The 21786-nt window shown below is 41.0% G+C and overlaps 1 protein-coding gene, 1 long non-coding RNA gene and 1 other non-coding gene across 15 annotated transcripts in view; 1 reads left to right on the top strand and 2 right to left on the bottom strand.

The window, feature by feature from the left end:
• FAM13B (family with sequence similarity 13 member B) overlaps positions 1-6231 on the bottom strand; it is an 86729-nt gene extending 80498 nt beyond the window's left edge. For all 13 annotated transcript variants that reach the window (XM_019424252.2, XM_019424255.2, XM_019424258.2 and 10 more), the window contains exon 1: positions 6117-6231. The gene's annotated coding sequence lies outside the window, so the exon portion shown is untranslated. The remainder of the gene's footprint in view (positions 1-6116) is intronic.
• A 1308-nt stretch (positions 6232-7539) lies between these two features.
• LOC128778365 (uncharacterized) lies at positions 7540-19396 on the top strand. Its single transcript, XR_008423972.1, has 2 exons — positions 7540-7646; positions 19052-19396. It is a non-coding gene; the product is annotated as an uncharacterized LOC128778365 (long non-coding RNA).
• On the bottom strand, positions 14020-14092 carry TRNAE-CUC (transfer RNA glutamic acid (anticodon CUC)). The gene has a single exon. It is a non-coding gene; the product is annotated as a tRNA-Glu (tRNA).
• Positions 19397-21786: the final 2390 nt, after the last annotated feature.

Here is a 21786-nt window from a genome sequence, read left to right as displayed (position 1 = left end):
CCTGAAATTAACATAATATTAAATATCAACTACAACACTAAAAACAAATTTTTTTAGTTGTTTTCAGTTTTTACTTTTTTCTCCAAATGTATGGAACAGCAGCTTGATAAACAAAAGCAAAAATAAATACTTTAAGAACAAGTAAAAAGCTCAACATTTTCTGTTTTTCTATTCCTAAAAAGGGCAATAATAAACTCAACAGACATCTCTCTGAAAATTGTTTAAAAATCAAAGACATAAGAATTATCATACATCATATACATTAGGAAAAGAAAACATACCAGAGCTAGCTAATAACCTGACAGAAAAGACTGAAGTATTTCCCTCTAGCATAATCCAGTAAATTTCATTAAGTTATCTAATCAACCCAGTGCATTTTCCTCAAGCTAAGACTTTTTACACATTCTGGTTCATCCACCTAAAATATTCTCCCCCCCTTCATCCTACTCATCTTCAGCTCTCACTCAACTCCCATTCTTGGAGGGGCTTTCTCCAACCCACTCATCTAATGATCTCTCCCTGTGAAATTGTCTCAAGACATATCATTCCTTGGCTCCAAAGCATTCATCACAAGTTTTATTATACACTCCTTTCTGTGTTTAATGTCTATTTCTCCCAAGAGAGTATAAGCTCCTTCAAGCCTGCTGGTAGGTTGTTTTTTTAAAAAAACAGCTTTATTAAGGTATAATTTACATACCATAGAATTCACTCTTTTCAAGTATACAATGATGTCTATCTAATAAATTTACCAAGTTATGCAACCATCACCAAGTGATTGCTCATTAACTCTGGCATTTAGAAGAAGATAAATATCTGTGAAAGAATAAATCAATCTGATAATGAGTTACTCTTGTAATCCCATTACTACTAGTATGTATTCAACAGTTCCACAAGATTTGGTGGTAAATTTACCTTTTTACATTCCATTTCAAATATCCTTTAGTCATGTCTTCTATAAGGCTCTCAAACTGAACCTACTCACCTATTAGCCTACTGTCTGACTTGGGGAACAGTGACTTATACAGGTCAAGTTTATGTGTACATACTACAATTCCTTTTCCCTGTCAACTAATACTCTCCTCTGCCCCTAGCCATTTTAATAAAGCACTTAACAAAATAAAGGGAAGTTTAGGAGAAGTAATCTTACTCAGTGGGGAAGACGGCATTTATTTAATGGATATAATTTGTAATATCAAAGTGATGGGAAAAAGTTCTTGGTACTGACATACAACTGGTTGAGTTCTAAATATATCTTACTAGACATGTAGCCAGAGGCAAGGGAAACAAAAGCAAAACTGAACTATTGGGACTTCAAGATAAAAAGCTTCTGCACAGGGAAGAAAACAATCAACAAAACTAAAGGGCAGCCTATGGACCGGAAAAAGATATTTGCAAATGACATAGCTGATAAAGGGTTAATACCCAAAATCTATAAGAACTTATCAAAACTCAACACCCCAAAAACAAATAACGCAGTTAAGAAACATGAACAGACAAGAACAGACATTTTTCCAAAGAAGACATTCAGATTCAGATGGCTGATGGACACATGAAAAAATGCTCAACATCACTCACCATCAGGAAAATAGATAACAAAACTACAATGAGATACCACCTCAAACTTGTCAGAATGGCAAAAAGTAACATAGGAAACAAGAGATCTTGGCAAGGATGGGGAGAAAGGGGAACCCTCTTACACTGTTAATGGAAATGCAAACAGGTGCAACCACCTTGATAAATGGTATGGAGGTTCCCCAAAAATTAAAAATAGAACTACCCTATGATCCAGCAATTACCCTACAAAGAATACAAAAAGACAGATTCAAGGGGAGCCTGGGTGGCTCAGTAGGTTAAGCATCTGACTTCACCTCAGGTCATGATGTCACAGTTCATGAGCTGGAGCCCCACATCAGGCTCTCTACTGTCAGTGCACAGCCCGCTTTGGATCCTTGGTCTCCTCTCTCTGCCCCTCCCCTACTTGCTCACATGTGCTCTCTAAAATAAACATCAAAAATAAAATAGATCAAAAGGGGTACATGCACCTCAATGTTTACAGCAGCATTATCAACAATAGCTAAACTATGGCAAGAACCCTAATGTCCATCAACTGATGAATGATAAAGAAGATGTGGCATACACATACGATGGAATACTACTCAGTCATCAAAAAGAATGAAATCTTGGGGCGCCTGGGTGGCTCAGTCGGTTGGGCGGCCGACTTTGGCTCGGGTCATGATCTCGCGGTCCATGAGTTCGAGCCCCGCGTCGGGCCTGTGCTGACGGCTCGGAGCCTGGAGCCTGTTTCAGATTCTGTGTCTCCCTCTCTCTGACCCTCCCCCGTTCATGCTTTGTCTCTCTCTGTCTCAAAAATAAATAAACGTTAAAAAAAAAAAATGAAATCTTGCCATTTGCAATGACGTTGATGGAGCTAGAGTGTATTATGCTAAGCAAAATAAATCAAAGAACGACAAATACCATGATTTCACTCATATATGGAATTTAAAGAAACAAAACAAATAAACTTATGGGAAGGGGAAAAAAGAGAGAGAACAAACAGGATTGATGGAGGTGGTTGGGGGATGGGCTAAATGGAGGATGGCTACTATGGAGAGCACTTCTTATGATGAGCACTGGTTGCTTTATGTAAGTGATGAATCACTAAATTCTACTCCAGAAACCAAAATCACACTATACATTAACTACCTAATATTTAAATAAAAATTTGAAAATAAAAAATATAGTGATCTAACATATAAATGAAAATATTTTTCAGATATAATCAGTCCCTCTGCTGTTTATCCATGTATAAAACAGAAATTTCCGGGGTGCCTAGGTGGCTCAGTCAGTCGAATGTCCGACTCTTGATTTCAGCTCAGGTCATGATCCCAGGGTTGTGGGACCAAACCGTGTCGGGTTCCACACTGAGCATGGAGCCTGCTTAAGATTTTCTCTCTCCTTCTGCCTCTTCCTGGAGATGGCACACTCTCTCTCTCTCTCAAATTAAAATACATATATATATATATATATATATATATATATATATTTTTTTTTTTTTCCCCCCCAGGGCACCTGAGTGGATCAGTCAGTTAAGCATCTGGATTTTGGCTCAGGTCATGACCTCACCGTTCAGTGTCAGGCTCTGTGTTAACAGTGTGGAGCCTGCTTGGGACTCTCTCTCTCCCTCTGCCCCTCCCCTGCTCACGCTGTCTCAAAAGAAAAATAAATAAAAAATAAAAGTAAAAACAAATAAACAAAACAAAAAAATCCAAAAATGACCACAGGATGTGAAGACATTTATCTAAAGAAGATATATAAATGAAAAGATGCTTAACATCTTTATCTCTTAAGAAAATAAAAATCAAAAACACAGCTCACAACACAAAACACAAAAACACAGCTCAAAAACACAGTGAAATATCAGCTCACTCCTATTAAGAGGGCAATTATCAAACAAACAAACAAACAAACAGGAAAGTAACAACTACTGGAGAGGATGTGGAGAAAACTTAACTGTTGTACATGGCTAACAGGAATGAAAAATGGTGCAGCAGCCCTGGAAAACAGTTTGTATGTTTCTCCAAAAAGTTAAACATAGAATTACCACATAACCCAGCAAGTCCACTGCTAGGTACCTACCCAAAAGAATCAAAAGCAGGGACTCAAACAAACACTTGTACACCAATATTCACAGTAGCATTATTCACAAAAGTTAATACAAGTATTAAAAAAGAGACAACAGGGGGTGCCTGGCTAGCTCAGTCAGTAGAACATAGGACTCTTGATATTGAGATCGTGAGTTCAAGCCTCACATTGGGCATGGAGCCTACGTAAAAAAAAAAAAAAAAAAAAAAAAAGATAACAGGTCCAAAATTGAGTCACCTGGGCTAAGCCTACATCACCAAACCAAGAGATAGTATCTACCTACCTACCTAACTGCTTCCCCAAGAATGTAATCTTAACTAGTCGGTCTGGAATTTCCTGGTCAGCGCTAGTGAGGTAATGTGCCTGATAGACTCAGGCTGCCTACCAAAGTATGGTGAACTGCCTGAAACAACCCACTCTTTGCTAGAACTTCCTTGTCCTGCCTCCTTTGGCTTTAAAAGCCTTCCATTTTGCACAGCTCCTCAGAGCTCCTTTCAGTCTGCTAGATGGGATGCTGCCTGATTCATGAATAGTTGAATAAAACCCATAAGACTGTTAAAATTTACTCAATTGAATTTTGTTTTTTTTTAACAGGTAGAAACAATCCAAATGTCCATCGACAAATAAATAAAATGTTCTATACACATACAATGGAATTCAGCCTTAAAAAGGAAGTAAATTCTGATACAAGCTATAACACAGATGAAACTTGAAAACATGCTACATAAAATAAGCCAAACACAAAAGGACAAATGTTATGTGATTTCACCTACATGAGCTACCTAGAACAGGCAAACTTACAGAAACAGAATATAGAATAAAGGTTACCAAGGGCTGGGCAGGGGAGAAAATGGGGAATTACTGTCTACAGAGTTGCTATTGGGGATAATAAAAAAAAGTTCTCAAAATACATAGCGGTAATGGTGGCACAACATTGTAAATATACTTAATGCCATAAGTTGTACACTTAAAAAATGGTTAAAATCATAAATTGTTATGTATATTTACAATTTTTCCCCCAAGTATAGCTAAAGTAATTTATACTATTATATTCCCCAATATTAAAGTTAGTGTAAAATGAAGAGGAAGCCATGCAGATGGAGGTTATCCATAAGTGATAATAAAAGAAGCTGTCATTGTACTGGTGAGGGAAAATTGACAAGTCATAATGCATTCATTTCAGTCATTTTCTGTCCTAAAAACAATCACATTCTAATAAAAAACACACTATAAAATTTACTTAGTGAAGAATTTTGTGACACTGTGATATGCCTTTCTACACCTAAGGATTTAAGCACACTGTGTCAAAAATCCCTACCTGGTGACACAACTGGAGAAAACACTGCCCTAATTTTAAAGGCAGCACAGATTAATAAAGAAGGGGCTCGTAATGGACATACAAATAGTGACCATTCAATTTCATCAACAAGTAATTAATAAATGCACAGTACCTGTGAGAAACCCAGGCCAACAAGTACCGCTACTATACTTGCAAAAAGCAAAATTGAAGACCTAGCCTTACATTAACCCAGAAAGTCATTAATTCAAACTACCATTTAATGTCTGCCTTTAAAGGTAAGTGCATTTCAGTCATTTAATGTCCACAGTGTACATTATTGTGGATCGGGTTATCATTTTTAGATTATCAGCTCCTTGAAAGGAAGGTAAACGCCCAACTTGAGGTACTACTCTCAAAGATTAGAAGGCACAATGCGGAACCTAATGAAATTCTGCAACGGCCGTTCTAAAAGTCAGTTTGATTTTTAATTGATTACAAATAAAAGTTTACAAATTTCTCAAGTGTGCCAATAGATTCAATTTCCCATATAACCTTATCTCGGAAACCAGTCGCCCCATATGAAACTTAACGCTGTACCCCCTCTGGTCTGCATATTCAGAGTGCATTCTAGACAAGTCCCCAGTGTACCAACAGCCCAATTTTGGCTATATTCTCTGAGCGATTTAAGGAAGTCAGCAACCACTCATCTCACGTGATCTTAAAAAGGGGGGGGGGGGGTAGTTTAGCCCAGATTAAACCACACTTTTTTTTCTTTGCATTGACTTCACAGAACAGCATCAAGGAAGTGGCAGGGAAGTGGCGCAGTCTGGTGCACAGGGGAGGCTAGCAAACGCGTAGGTTGCTGTGCCTTGGAGTTTGGGGGAGCTAGGAGGTAGGAAGGCACACCCGCTCACGCGCATTGCAGCGACTGAAAAATCGAAGACTGCCACACCCCCCCACCCCCCGCAAGCAGCCCGGGCAAGGCTTCATCTCTTCAAGCTCGAGCAGAAAGGGGGCCCGCTCTACGTACTAGCCCATCTTCAGGGCACCTCTCCCAGCCTGGGCACCCCAACAAGCAACGCCCTTGAGCACTGCGCGGGTGGTACTATGCGCTGGGGGGCGCAGAAGGGGGGGAGGGCCGCGGCCCTGGGCGACCCGCGCATGCGCAGATAATGGTACCCGTCCGTTCACCTACCGTTGGAACCGCGACGCCCCGCTCCCCGGCCGCGGCCGCTTCTCCAGGACCTGCGGCGACGGCAATAGAGCGAGAACTGAGTCCCCGGGTGGCTCCGCGGCCGGCGAGCCTCCTCCTGTGGCGGCCGCTGGCGGGACGCTGAAGCGACGGCTGTGGCGCGGGGCCAGCCCGGTAAGCGACCCCCGGATGCCCCCGGCGGTGGCGGCGGCGAAGACGTGGAAGAGGGGGCAGGAGCGGTGACTGAAGCAGTGGCTGAGGCGCAGACCCTCCCTAACGGCGAGCGGGAGGAGAGCGGAGGGCGGAGGGCGGGCGGGGGACGGACCGGACGTGACGTGCGTGGGAGGGGGCGGGGCGGGCCCGCTTACAGAGGCCGGGCGAGCTAGCCTCGATTGGGGGTTCCCCAAAGCTCCTGGCCTCAGCCCGGGAGTCTGCGTGCTCTGGAGTTAACCTCCTCCCGCCCCAAACTTGGGCCCCTGAGTTAGGGTGCGAGAAGCCGGGCGCGGGCCTGAGGGAGGTATTTGGGGTCCTCAGTTTGGGGAGGTTGGAAAGAAGATAGAAGAAAAAACTGGAAGACCGACGTTTCTCCTGGCCTCTGCTGAGGGGGCCGTGCCTTCCTGCAGAAGACTAGAAAAACCCAGGTGCCCTTATCCAGGTGAGGAGCACGGAGACCTTAACAGAAAACCGCCAAGCACGCCGAAGCAGTGACTCAACGTTCCCATTCCCAGCTTTGGGGGTCAGATCCGGAACCCTGCCCGCCCTCCACCCTTCCTCTTCACTTAAGGACATGCCCTAGACTCCAGAGAGAACATATATGCCTCTGGTGCTAAACCATCGGGGAATATGAAAGTTAATAGGCTACATGTTCACAGAGAGCTTGCTACACTAAACCAGTTTCAAAGGCAGAGCTGCAAGGAGGCATAAAGAATGAGGCGCCCTCTGAGTCTAGGGAGTCGGTACTTCTTGCATAGCCACCCAGACCGACCCTGCAGCTCCCACGAGCTCACAAAGGTGTGAATATTCAGCCAATCTCTTCTTTGCTTTAGTGTGTTAAATAAAGGCTTTGGCATCTTCCATTGAGTAAAACGCAATGTTCTGCTTTTGTACCCCTGGATGGCGGGTAAAGCCACACCTGCAAAAAGAAGTCTGGTTGTCTGTAAAAATACAAATGACCACAATTCGGTTGTCTCCTGCTTGCCTGAGGTGCAAGTTAGTAACCCAGAAAATGTAAAACAAGAACCCTCATAGAACTTGCAACAAATTTTTTTTAAAAAAGCAAAAAAAGTCACCGTGTGAGATGATCTGTAAATGTGTTACAGAGGCCAGAGTAGCTCCCAGATTTCATCAGTGAAATAAGTCATCTGTACCTTCAGTGTCACATGCCTAGTTGATGCTGTCATAAAGGAAGGGTGGGGTCCATAAAGAATCTAGAACCAGCAGAATCTGAATAAGAATGTATTGTGGGCTTCCACTCTGTCCAGGAGAGAGGCTACTGATTCTAATGACCAGGATCAATACCTATTATCAGGACAGGTAAAAATTTAATTCAAATTCAATCCCTCACTCAGTAAATACCCACTGAATGCTTACTGTGTTCTAGTCTTTCAATACTTATAGCAAATAAGATCTCTGCCTTTATTAGAGTTTATATACTAGCAAAGTTAAATTCTGGATATCCCTTAAGAACATGCAAAGACCCATACTCTGAATTAGTCTTCCCATCACTTAAGGGGTCTTAAGTAAATAAACCCGCTGAGAAACAATTGTCCAAGACAATGGACATGACTGGTACTAGTTAAACTAGTTGTATATACTCTTTCTCAATTAATAAATTCACCTGAGGGTTGTAAATCAGCTTCTGTTCACTGGGTTGAGTTATAAAGTTGTTTTATCTGAATTAATTTCGCAGAGCCTAATTAGGCTTAAATGAAGTGAAATGTAAGTTTCTGAATCTTGCCAAACTGAGGACCAGATAGGCCCCAGTTCCACAGCAGCCCAATCAAGATGCAGCCTATGCATTCATGGGGTGACTGGGTAGCTCAGTCAGTTAAGCGGCCAGCATGGGCTCAAGTCATGATCTTGCAGTCCTCGGATTTGAGCCCTGCATCAGGCTCTGTGCTGACAGCTCAGAGCCTGGAGCCTGCTTCAGGTTCTCTGTCCGCCCTCCATCTCTCTCAAAAATAAATAAACATTAAAAAAAAAAAAAAAAAAAAGATGCAGCCTATGCATTCAGCCTTGCATCTTTCTTTGAACATCTTAAATGGAAGCTTTACCTGTGGTTACATCCTTGAAGAACAGGGGCAACATGATTGCTTCTAAAGCTTAATCGTAAGCAAGTAAAATAGAGTAAATCATTAGAGTGAAAACCTTCTTGTACCTGTCCTGCCTATGCAACACAGGCTCTTGTTGACATAACTGACTGTAATAGGGACATTGCTCTTCAGTATGAAACCCAAGACTGTAGGCTCCCAGAGGACAGAGATTGCCTTGAACCCACTCCCAAAGTATGGGCTCCCAAAAACACAAATTAATTTGATGACCATTTTCCCCTGTAAAACTCAAAAACATGTCTTTGGAAGATATCTTTTCCAGATCCTACTTTATAACATGTAACCAGTGTTATATGTGACCAGTATGAATCTATGCAAGATCAGGAGTATCATTTAAAAAAAAAACAAAACAAGGGGTGCCTTGGTGACTCAGTTGGTTAAGCATCAACTTTGGCAAAGGTCCTGATCTCACAGTTTGTGAGTTCGAGCCCCAAGTCGGGCTCTGTGCTGACAGCTCAGAGCCTGGAGCCTGCTTTAGATTCTGTGTCTCCCTTTCTCTCTGCCCCTCCCCTGCTCACACTCTGTCTCTCTCTGTCAAAAATAAATAAACATAAAAAAAACACACACACAAAAAAAAAAAACAAACAAGGGGCACCTGACTGGCTCAGTCAGTTAAGCATCTGACTTGGGCTCAGGTCATGATCTCGTGGTTTGTGGGTTCAAGCCCCGGGTTGGGCTCTGTGCTGACAGCTTGGAGCCTGGAGCCTGCTTCAGATTCTGTGTCTCCTTCTCTCTCTGCCCCTTCCCCACTCACAGTGTCTTTCTCAAAAATACACATTAAAATTTTTTTAAAACAAAAATTTAAGAAATGAAACAAAACACCTTTATTTCCATCTCTCACCATCCCTTTAAACCTGGGCAGTCGAAGTCCATTTATTATACACTTGGTTCAGGCGGGTTCCTTGGGTTCCATGGTCCCTCTTAGGAATAGAAAATTCCTAGGGTGTTTGAGGGGTTCCTGCCTAGCTCAATCTATAGACTATATGACTCTTGATCTTGGGGTCGTGATTTTAAGTGCCATGTGGGAATAGAGCTTACTTTAAAAAAAAAAAAAAAAAAGTCCTAAGGTGTTTGAGTCACAAAAAATGACACTTTTTCCTTTTTTCCAGCTGGGGATTTCTCTCTCAATATTTGCCCGAGAGAGGCGTCATGCCTGGTCTTTTTTGTATTACCTCAGCTTACCAACCAGAGGCAAAGGGAGGCGGAGAGAGGAAAAGTAAGGGGAGTGGGAAAGTTCTTAACTTTTACTTCCATGTGATGGTTTAACACTTGGGCATAGTAGATGTTTAAAGCCACCTTTTTTTTCCTGGTGGATACTTGTACAGTTACTTTAGAAACCACCCGCATCCCCATCCTCTGGTGGTTATCCACCCAGGAAAAGCACTCTGTTCTGACAGTTCTTTTACTTCCTCTTTCAGGCCCTAGCATTCTGGAGGCCCACTTCCAATTTCTTGTCTGTTGAAACTTGTTATGCTCTGTAAGAACTCTGTCTGTTAGGATCTAAGATGGCTCTCACACTGGCCCATTTGCAAGTGGCCCCAGGGCCACCCCATATAGTTATGCGTGGTGGTGCACTGCATACCCTAGGGAGTACCATTCCCACCATCCTTGCAGAGATTTGTCTATTGATTTTGACAGTTTTCCAGCAGGTGGCAATAAAGTGTTTTGTCCAAACTAAATTAGTGGGACTATTTTTCAATAGAAGGTATGAAGTGTCTGGATGAAAGAGAACTTCCTTCTCACGGTGCCATTTAGGCTAGCGGTGGCTCTGTATGGTCCACACTTGGTCTGCGTGAATCTCTCACGTACTCCTTGCCCAAACAAACTGGGGAGGACAGTCCAAACCCAGTGCAGTTTGGGCATTCCTCTGCTCTTCCACCAAAACAGCTGCCAGCCCCTCTCAGCTCCTCTCTATTTTCCAGGCAGGAATCAGACACAGGTCCACTGTGCCTCTCTAACTACAAAGGCACATCTCATGTAGTCTGAGTAGTTCCACTGAACGTTCCTCTCCCTCAGCTTGAGGTAAAAGGAAGGCAGGCATCTGGTAAGAATCACAGCATACCAGCAACCGTCTCCAAAAAATTATTTTCTCACTTGACTTTTTATAACTTGTTGTATTTAGAGTTATCTACCTGATTCTGTCTAAACCCTTATTTCTAGGGGGAGTCCATTTCAGAACTCACTTTAGTGAGCTTTTTGGAGGGTAGGGGGAGTTGTTGGATTTTTTTCATAATATCCTGTTGCTTTGGTTAAAACAATATTTCTCAACCAGGGATAATTTTTATGGCCATGTCTAGAGGCATTTCTATGAGCTCTCGGTGCTATTGGCATCTAGCAGGTAGAGGTCAAGGACACTGCTAAACATCCTACAATGCATAGGATAGCCCTCCCCACAACAAAGAATTATCTGACTGAAATGTAACATCTTGCAATAAATAGAATGTCTTCATTTGGTAGTCACTATAAGTAAGAAAACACCTCAAAATTACATCACTTATTTTCTTCCTTTTCCCTCCAAATGCTTTACCTATAGATGTAGAGGTTACATTTGAATATATAATTAGTGTCAAAACAGCATTTCAGATAGCTCTTTGGACCCAATGAGAAGTGATTGGTGTGTTGCTAAGACTTGCGCTGGAGGTAAACCCTGCCAGGAAAGTTATCACTTCAGGTGAAACTTTGTAGTTATTTCTTTGTGAGATGACTTTTATAGCCCAGGAAAACAAACACCTTACCCACCTGCTCTGAGCAGAGACTTTATCTCCCTCAGAAGTCAAGTCATATGTCAAATCACTATGGAAGAAATACACACTTCCTGCAACCCCAGAACACATTCTAGATGCCAGGGAGGACTTCAGCATGTCTGACTCCCCAGGGTGACCAGTGTCACTGGGATGATACTGAAGTGAAGGAATAGATCTCTGTAGTCACTTCACAACCGACACCCTTATTATTCAAAGAGAAAGCAAATGAATTTCTGTGCAACCCCACTATGGAATAGTCTGAATTCCCTCTTCTAGTTGTAGCAGGATGTTGAGCCCTTCTCTTGTGCCTTCAATAAGGAAACTTTCATTATTTAAGTATCCTCTTCACCCTTACTGATCTCATATCAGACCAAGGCTATTTGAGGAATAGCATATAGATGAACTTTTGTTCAATCAAGGCTGCTATTATCTTTTTTAATAGCATGCTCATAAGAAACTGGAGCCATAGTAGTCAGCCAAAGCCAAAAAGACATATCCCATCCCCACTAACTTTATCACTTAAAAAGTAAAATAAACACAACAAACATTGAATACTTATGAATGTCAGACCTGGAATAAGAACATAGAACCTATGGGGCACCTGGGTGGCTCAGTCGGTTAAGCGTCCGACTTCGACTCAGGTCATGATCTCACCATTGGTGAGTTCAAGCCCCTCATCAGGCTCTGTGCTGACAGCTCAGAGCCTGGAGTTTGCTTCAGATTCTGTGTCTCCCTCTCTCTGCCCCTCCCTTGCTCACACTGTGTCTCTTTATCTCTCTCAAAAATAAACATTAAAAAAATTTTTTTAGAGAACATTGAACTTACGATAAGAAAACCTGTATTTGAGTTCTAGCCCTTTCACTTAGTAGCCATGTGACTCTGGGCAAGGTACCTAACCTAAATGCACATTAGAGTCCCCATTAGTAAAATAGGAAAAGTAATACTGAATGAATTGGTATACATAAAAGTATTTTATAAGCTCTGTACTCCAATTTTTCACTCTTCTCTCCTATGCTGCTTTCAGAGACCTAAAGAAGTCTCTGGAGATGTTTTGCCACCATCTGGGTTTTTATTACTAGTGATGAGCCCCATGTGGAAGTCTTTTTTGGCAGAAGTTGCTAAATACTTGTAAATCTATTTTTAAATGAAAACCAACAACCACTTAGAGCCTCCAAACCCTTGGGGCTATTTAAGTTTTTTGTTTTTGTTTTTGTTTTTGTTTTTTGAGAAAGCGTATACAAGCAGGAGAGAGGGGCAGATGGGGAGAGGGAGAGGGAGAGGGAGAGAGAGAGAGACAGAGAGAGATAGAAAATCCCAAGCAGGCTCCATGCTCAGCACAGAGCCCAACTCAGGGCTCAATCCCATGACTCTGGGATCATGACCCAAACCAAAATCAAAAGTCAGATGTTCAACTGACTGAGCCACCCAGGCACCCCTGTTTTTAAGATATCTGAACCTTGTGAATTGTAACACATATAAGCATACCTCCTCTCTAATAAGGAAGTATATTTACACTTCCCACTTATAGAATAAGACATATGTATTGATAAGGATGGGATATAGATGCAGTTTTATGTGCAGGAAAATCGACTGCCTAGAAGATGATGTTGTAACTACCTGGATTCCCACAAAGTAGCAAAATGCTACCGAATTCAATCAAACTCAGCTAGTTTTTTTTTTTCTGGAAGTATTCCTGTATATTGGGGAAAAAGAAAGGACTAAAAACTCAACAAAATTAAAATTTTCTCATAAAGAAGCAACTCACCATTAGAGAGTGGTATTGTTGGCTCTTCTAAGGAATGCAGTGGAACCTATCTGGGCCACTTTCCCCAGGACCATTGTGCCAGTGTACAAGAATGCATGTTCTTCATAAACAAACAAACAAAAAAAATTACTAGCTGCAAAGAGAAGAAAGTGTTCCAGGGTGTACAAATCCCACGCCAACATCCAAAATAATGGCAAATACTGTTCTGATCTTAGCAACCCAAAGTAACCTTTGAGCCATTTATTTATTCAACACATATTTCTTGAGCAACTATTATGGCCCTGGTACTGTATTAAGGGATATAATCATGATCTCTGCCCTAAAAAAGCTTCATCTTACATATCTCTGGAATAGAATGTTTTTGGAATAGAACCAAAGTTAACATAATGTTTATTTCAGCTTCCATATTCACTCACACAGCTACTGGTGCCATCCAGTTTGGGAAGCTAGAACAATTGACAGTAACTCTCATCTCTGCCAAGTACACATTTTTGGCCTGATCACTTGGAATTCAGTGTATGTCAATAATATAAGCCAATGAAATCATCAGCTGTAAGGCTAACTTCTTTTGGCTTCTTGATTAAATTCCTATAGTCAACTAGGTATTTTTTCCACAATCAGAACTTTTATTGTTTAAAAAAGGGGGATGGCACCTGACTGGCTCTTTCAGTAGAGCATGTGATTCTTGATCTTGGGGTCATGCATTACAGCCTCATGTTGCGGGTAGAGCTTACTTAAAAAGAAAAAAAAGGTATTTGTTTTTCTTCTCCCCTCTTCCTATACCTGTGTAAGAGGGGAAAAAAATTTTTGTAAGAAGAAAATAGCTTATCTAAGGGTAGGGAATAAGGTTTTTATTTTATTCTAGTATTTTGTTTGTTTTGAGAGAGAGGTTGCAAGTGAGCGAGTGGCAGAGAGAGGGAGGGAGAGAAAGGAAGAGAGAAGTGGGGCTCCCCCAATGCTGGGCTGGAACCCACGAACTGTGAGATCATGACCTGAGATGAAGTCAGATGCTTAACCAACTGAGCCACCCAAGTGCCCCGATTCTATTTTATTTTATGTAGACTCTGTGCCCAACATGGGGCTTGAACTCATGACCCCAAGATTGAGAGTCGTACACTCCACCGACTGAGCCAGCCAGGCACCCCTCCATGTAAAGGAAACTTAAAAAGTCCTCAGAGGAGTGCCTGGGTGACTCAGTTAAGCATCCAACTTCAGCTCAGGTCATGATCTCACAGTTCATGGGTTTGAGCCCCCCATTGGGCTTTGTGCTGACAGCTTGGAGCCTGGAGCCTGCTTTCAGATTTGTGTCTCCCTCTCTCTCTGCCCCTCCCCCGCCCCTGCTCTCAAAAATAAACATTAAAAAATAATAATAAAATAAAAAATAAAAAGTGCTCAGAGGTTCAACGAGATTTTGACCTTCACAAAAGCATGGGCCTTCTGCTACCCCTTTGGCCAGAAATCCAGGTAAGAGGATCTTGCCATTCTGCATACCTTTCCTCTCCCTTAGAGGCCTGAGGTTTTTGGGTCCTCCTACCATTTGACCAGCCAGCCTCCTCAAATTCCTTTCATTAGGGCCACACCTTCTCTGGCAAACTAACAGCCCAAATACTTGCAGATACACTCTATATACAACCATATTTTTGCCAAATATTTACACCTGACTGCTCTTTTCCACTAAAGACAAAGGTATAATGATTTACAGAAGCATCCAGTGTTTTTCCAGTCTTCCAGCTCATCAGAAGAGAAACTCTGAAGTATGAGGGCTCACATTCTTATTTCAGTCTTTCATAGTAAGAGAGAAACCAAACTGTACATGAGGGAGAAGTATTATAGTTATTATGCAAGTGTGTTACTTCCCTTTTAGAGTAGGATACTACCTGCATCCTAAATGAGTGTCTTACCAAAAACAAGTACCACAAAAACACTTGTGTAAAAATGAAATGGCCCTTAGTGTAACCAAATTTGTTGCCTTTTAACAACAAATTTTGCTATTTGTTTCTTCTTGTTTGTCTTATGTGTATTGTTTCCCTCCACCTGTAATACTTGGATAGTACATACTCATTCACACACTTGAAAATATTTATTGAGCACCTAGTATGTGCCAGGTACTGTGCCACATTCTGGAGACACAGCAATGAACACACTAGACATGATTCCTGCCTTTTGGGGAACACAGTGTAATTATGTCAATAAGCCTAACTCCAGTTCAAGTGTCCTAAGTATCACCTTATCTGGGCAGCCTCTATGATCTCATCTAGTTGGATAAGGCATCCATATTCTCTGGGCCTCTGGTATCTTGTCCATAATTCACATTGGAGAATTCCCCAAACTAAGATCCCTGAAGGGCCACATCTTCAACTGGAGAACAAGAAAAAAGAACTTGACCTACCAAAGGAAAGGGTAAGGAAATCTGACTGTCTCCAACTTAATTGAGGATGGAGTAGATAAAAAGAAAACTCATCTCTAAGAATCTCTAAACAAGTTTACTAGCATATTGAGGGACCCAGAATTTCACACTACTGGTGTGAACCAGAAAATCCTGAGCTGAAAACTATAAAGGTGATCATGTTAGTGCCCGCCCCCCTCCATCCTGTACCTTGCATAAGCAAAAGTGAATCCTCTGGAAATCCTATAGGTAAGGTTCCAAGAAATATGACCTCATAATAAAATATCACACAAAAAAAACCAAGGAAATAATGAACTTCAGAATAATATCAGCAATGACTGCAAGTATTCTAGTTATCAAATATGGAATATAAATAATGTATATGTGTGACATTGTGATATAATAAGAAATACATGGAAATAATGAACTTCAGAATAATATCAGCAATGACTGCAAGTATTCTAGTTATCAAATATGGAATATAAATAATGTATATGTGTGACATTGTGATATAATAAGAAATACATGTTTGGTCTCTTTCCTGGTTCTTGGCACAGAGCTCCTAAAACCCTTGTAATTTTCTGAGTTATAGGGGTAAAAGGAGTATATTTTCTTATTCATAACAAGCCCCTTTTTCCATCACACCTGAGTTCATGCTAATCAGTTGACTTAAAGAGGGCCCCTAGATAACCTCAGGATGGGGCTAATGCCAGAAAGACCAAAAGATTAGAGGGGTTAGAACTTGCAGCCCCACCTCTGACCTCCTGGGAAGGGAAGGAAGCTGGAGATTAAGATCTATAAAAACTTGAACAATAAGATTTAATGAGTTTCTGGGTTGGTGAATGCATCCATGGGCTCTGACAGTAGTATATCCCAAATTCCTCAGGGACAGAAGCTCTTAAGCTTAGGAACCTGCTGCACCTGGCCCTACATACCTCTTCATCTGGTTATTCATTTGTAACCATTATAATATCCTTTATAATAAACGAGTAATAGAAAGTGAAGTGTTTCCCTGGGTTCTGTAAGCCATTATAGCAAATTATTGAACTTGAGGAGAGGATCATGGGAACACCCCTGATTTATAGCCAAGTCAGACAGGAGTGGGGGTAACCCAGGGACCCACTACCTGCAATTGGTATCTGAAGGTTGGGGGTGGGGGCCGGACAATCTTGTGTTTGTTTTGGAGTGATTAGATGTGAGATTGACTCAGACCACATTGCTGTCCTGGAAAAGCAAGGGGGTGGGGGTAGAGGGAGGTGCAGGAGCCATGGTAATGTGGACAGCTACTAAAAGCTAAAAAAGACAAGGAAACAGATTCTCTCCAGAGGCCCCCCAGAGCCTTGATTTTAGACTAGTGAGACACAATTGAGACTTTTGACATATAGAACTGTAAGATAATAAATTTGTGTTTTGGGTTTTTTTTTTTTTTTAAGAAAAACGACCTTATATCTTGGAATAATTTTAGGTTTATAGAAAAGTTGCAAAGATAACACAGAGAGTTCCCAGCTAGCTTAAACCTAGTACCTAATGCCAAAAAAAAAAAAAAAAAAAAAAAAAAGACGTTAGAGCAGCTTTAGGTTCACAGCAAAATTGAGAAGGTAGAGACTTCACAGATAATCTCTGCCCCCAATATAGGAATTTGTATTTTTTAAGCCACTAAGTTTGTGGTAGTTCGTTAAAACAACAGTAAAAAACAAATACAAAGGCAAATGATGTTCTGAGGAGGAAAAAAAGATGATGTACCATATAATACATATATACATACATATAATACATATATATACATATATATATATATGGTAAATAAAATTGGCTTTATTAAATAATTCATGAATTGGGCAGCATCCCATCTACCAATTAGAAGGGAGCTCTGAGTTCAAAATGGAAGATTGTTATATGCAGAAGCAGGATGGGACAAGGAAGTTCAAAGAGTGGATTATTTCAGGCCAAGTTACCATCCCTTTGAGAATAGCTGGGGTTTTATCAAGCAGATTACCTCACTAGCATGGACCAGGAAATTCCAGGCCGGCTGTTTTAAAATGTGACTCCTGGGAGAGGCTGAAATTGCAGTTAGGTTAGGTATTAAGTCTTGGCAGGACTAAGCACAGGTGACTCCACAGGCCTGTTGTTTCTTTTTAACAATGCTCAAGAAAAATGAGAGAATATTTAACCGAAAATTCAGTATAATTGTTACCTCTAGTGGAGGGTATGGAGCATATATATGCAACCACCCAAGAACAGGGCTGCGCTAGCCTCTATGTGGCCAACAACAGCCCAGAGATCCACAGCCTAGCTGCAGGTGGAGCCTTTGTACCTGAGGAAAAGGCCCCATCCTCCTGGAGCAGATTTCCTTCCCCTTGGTAGGACCTTTGTGAGTGACCATCTTGTACCACAGTGCTAGCAACCCCACCAAGGGACTTCAGAGGTTCTGCAATATTCTACTTTTCAAGCTGGTTGGACAGTACATGGGGCTTATTTTTTATAATTATCTTTCAAACCATATATACACATATACATTATATACTCTTCTATAAGTATTATTCACAGTTTTTTTAATGGTAAAATATTCAGCTATATGATGAAATGTAGTACCCTTCCACTCTGTGCAGAGCTTTGCCAGTACTTGAGCACCATTCTCACCCTGTGTACAATCTAAAAATCAGGGAGTTCTGAAGGATATTAGAATGATGCTTTGTTTTGGGGGCACGTGGGTGGCTCAGATGGTTGAGTGTCTGACTTCGGCCTAGGTCATGATCTCATAGTTTGTGTTCGAGTCCCACATAGGCTCTGTGCTGACAGCTTGGATCCTGGAGCCTGCTTCAGAGTCTGTGTCTCCCTCTCTCTGCCCCTCCTCCACTTGCACTCTATCTGTCTCTCTCTCTCTCAAAATAAACATTATAATTTTTAAAAAAGAATGATGCTTTGTTTTTAATATATTTTTTTGAATTTTCCAGGCGTATTTTTTTTTTTTAAGTTATCTCTACATCCAACATGGGGCTTGAACTCACAACCCTAAGATCAAGAGCCATGTGCTCTACTGGCTAAGGCAGCCAACCACCCCTGGAGTGATGCTTTTCTTAACTCCGTGCTAGCTCTTTTCAGAGTTGGGGCAAGTTATCCTCAAGCAAGAAAATAGGATTCCCCTTCTTTCAGGATTCCCCCTTTCTTTCTTAGCCCTATCTTAAATGAGGTTTTGTCTGTGTTCTCACCCAGATATTGTACACAGTGGTAGGAGCTAAATGTGCAAACCACAGAGAAGTTAGGGGGCACCTATAATCCAAGAAAGCTCCCTCAGGGGCACCTCCATTGGTTAAGCATCCCACTGTTGACTTTGACTCAGGTCATGATCCTGTTGTTGGAGCACCTCATCGGGCTCTGCTTGGGAATCTCTTTCTGCCCCTTGTGTGTGCACGTGCACGCACATTCTCTCTCAAAATAAACATTCAAAAAATTAAAAAAATTAAAAAAAGAAAGAAAGCTCCCTGAGACCCAAAGAGAAATTTCATTACTAGGTATCTAGTATGTCTGATAAAATCTGACATGCTGACATCAGAGAAAGCAAACAGACAGATGAACTTGGAAGGTTCTGTGCCAGCGTGGGAGTCTTGGATTCTAGATACTGCAACTATGAGATCGCCTTGACTCTTCCAAAGAAGCCTAGGACCTTTTCTTCTCTTTCTTTCTCCTTTTATTTTCTTTTCCTTTCTTAACAGAGCACCTTGGAAAGCAGAGAAGACTACGGAAACACCCCTCCCTCATTCCCATGTAGTCGTGCTATCTTCAGAAGGGGTTACTCGGATCCACTGGTCTATCAGTTCAAGCCTCAAACCATGAAGAAGTTTTGCTACTTAAATGCAAGTTTCTCCTGCCCATCTAGACCTAAGACATGCTTGGCTCTTCTTAACTCTGATATTGGATCTAGACAAGTAACCAACTCACAGAGTGGCTGAGAGATTCACACCAGCACCCTTTTTTTTAATTGTTTTCAAATGTAAAAATAATATGTAATATTGGGAATATTCTTAACATTTAGCAGAATAAAGAATAGGGGCGCCTGGGTGGCTCAGTCAGTTAAGCATCTGACTTCAGCTCAGGTCATGACCTCGCAGCCTGGTCAGTAAGTTTGAGCCCCTCATAGGACTCTGTGCTGACAGCTCAGAGCCTGGAGCCTGCTTCAGATTCTGTGTCTCCCTCTCTCTCTGCCCCTCCCCTGTTCATGCTCTGTCTCTATCTGTCTCAAAAGTAAATAAACGTTAAAAAAAAATTAAAAAAAAATAACTTTAAAAAGAATAATAATAAAAAAATAAATTTGGTAGCTAACTACCAAACCTACCTCAGAAGAGGCTTTATAGGAGAATGCCTTTTTGCTTAAAATTTCACCAACAATGGATATTCTGTATATTTTTATTTTTTGTCAATATGATGAAAAAAACAATGGTACCCATTATTTCACTTGCATCTTCCTAATTACAAGTAGAGTAATAGAGAGAGAAAGAGAGAGAGAGGGAGGGAGGGAGGGAGGGAGGGAGATTCATCCCATAACCAGCTTCTTGGCTGGTTGTATTACTTAGGTGAATTACCCATCCAACTCCATATCCTATAGATGCTTGAAAATAAAGTTGTTTATTTTAAAGTTTATTTATTTCTTTTTGAGAGAGAGGGAGAGAGCACATGCAAGCAAGAGCAAGGGAGGGTCAGAGAGAGGGAAAGAGAGAATTTCAAGAAGGCTCTGAGCTCAATCTCAGGAACCGTGAGATCATGACCTGAGCCGAAATCAAGAGTCAGACACTCAACCAACTGAGCCACCCAGGTGCCCCAAAAATAAAGTTTTTCCTGAAACAACCCATTTTGCAGATGAGAAATATGGAAAATATATAGAGATGAAATTCAAACCCTCGTAAAACCCCCTTTTTACTCTTGAGGCTGCACTTTCTCCGCTATGTCACTTTATCAAAAAGCCTCATTTTAGGGGCACATGGCTAGCTCAGTTGGTAAAGCCTGTGACTCTTGATCTTGGAATTGGATGTTCAAGCCCTACATTGGGTGTGGAGCCTACTTAAAACAAAAAAAGCCTCATTTTACCCAAATATGGAAACCCCAAAGGGAAGTGACTCACTCAAACACTCACAGCTCCATAGCTAGTTGCCCATCTCAGTGTAGACCACTCGTAGGCTTTTCACCACCCTGGTCTTCCCAGAAAACAATGTTGAAAAATGCCAAAAGGCTGTTCAGGCAAACATTTCAGATTTGCCTGCCTATTATCTGTGTCCTTAGAAATAAAGAACCAACCCAAAGTACAAGGGTCAAAGATAAAATAGAAACACCAAGAAACATGGAGACCTTGGCCCCATTCCATCCATATAACAAAGAAGAGGGCTTATAGCCCTACAAGTAAGCCCTAGTGAAAATGGCTTTGTCACTTCCCAACACCCACCTGCCAAACTACAAAAGTTTTTTAAAACTCTGAAGCTGAATGAACTATTAATCACAAGCATAAGTAGCAAATAGTTTGAGTTCTGCTCTTTATAAAATCAGGATGTTTATTTTACAGTTCTTTTATTTAATAACCCAGAATTCCAAGAATTCCATTTCTTTTTTCTCAAATGTGATTAACCCAATGAGAAATATAGGAAATGTGATTTTCTGATATTATTGTTCATATTGATCATAATCTCCTAAAGAAAATGGGGATGGAGGTAAATTATTTCTAAGACACTCCTAAACTCCTTTCCTTCCAAAAGCACCAATTAAATGCCTGTAAAATGAGTTGATAACAGTTTGAAGCTGGGTTCATGGAAGTTCAATAAACTATTTTTTCTACCTTTGTATGATTAAAACTTTCCAATGATAAAAAGGTAAAAAAAAAAAAAAAAAAAAAGGCCTATGTGCAGACAACAGATTGGACACTGAAGGTTCAGTGACAGAACATAGTTCCTGTTCTTTTGAAGCAATAATCTCTCCTGTTATCACGTTAACATGTTACACATTACAAAACACTTTCAAATTTATTATCTGATTCATCCCATAAGCACATATTACAATTGCAAATTCAACTTGGAAGCCACCTAGTATCTTTTCTTTCCTTTTTTCCTGGTCTTTCTTCATTTTCTGTGATAAATCCAGTCTAGGGAGGGACAGATCTCTAACCAACTGGATCGTGGTTTCAGGTTGGAGGGGTGGGCTGAACCAGGATGGGGAGATTTTTCTTTATTCTATGAGTGGGGCCCTGGGAGGAATTCGTTTCAGGATGCTTCAGACAGAATTATCAGAATCTTAAATGGCATCTCCACCCTTTTAAATACTTAAGAGTGAGTCTTTCACTCACAAAATCTTTCTTTGAATTCAAGGTGGTTCTCCTGTTTCAAGACAGTTAAACCAGGTCACAAAAAAAGAGCCACTTTCCCAAGATTAGATAGCAAAATGGAGTAAAATTTCCTTAACTTAGACT

The sequence above is a fragment of the Panthera pardus genome, unplaced genomic scaffold (genome assembly GCF_024362965.1).
Source record: "Panthera pardus isolate Hobbes unplaced genomic scaffold, ASM2436296v1 HiC_scaffold_2, whole genome shotgun sequence".
NCBI lineage: Eukaryota > Metazoa > Chordata > Mammalia > Carnivora > Felidae > Panthera > Panthera pardus.
This window is presented reverse-complemented; position numbering and strand designations above follow the sequence as displayed.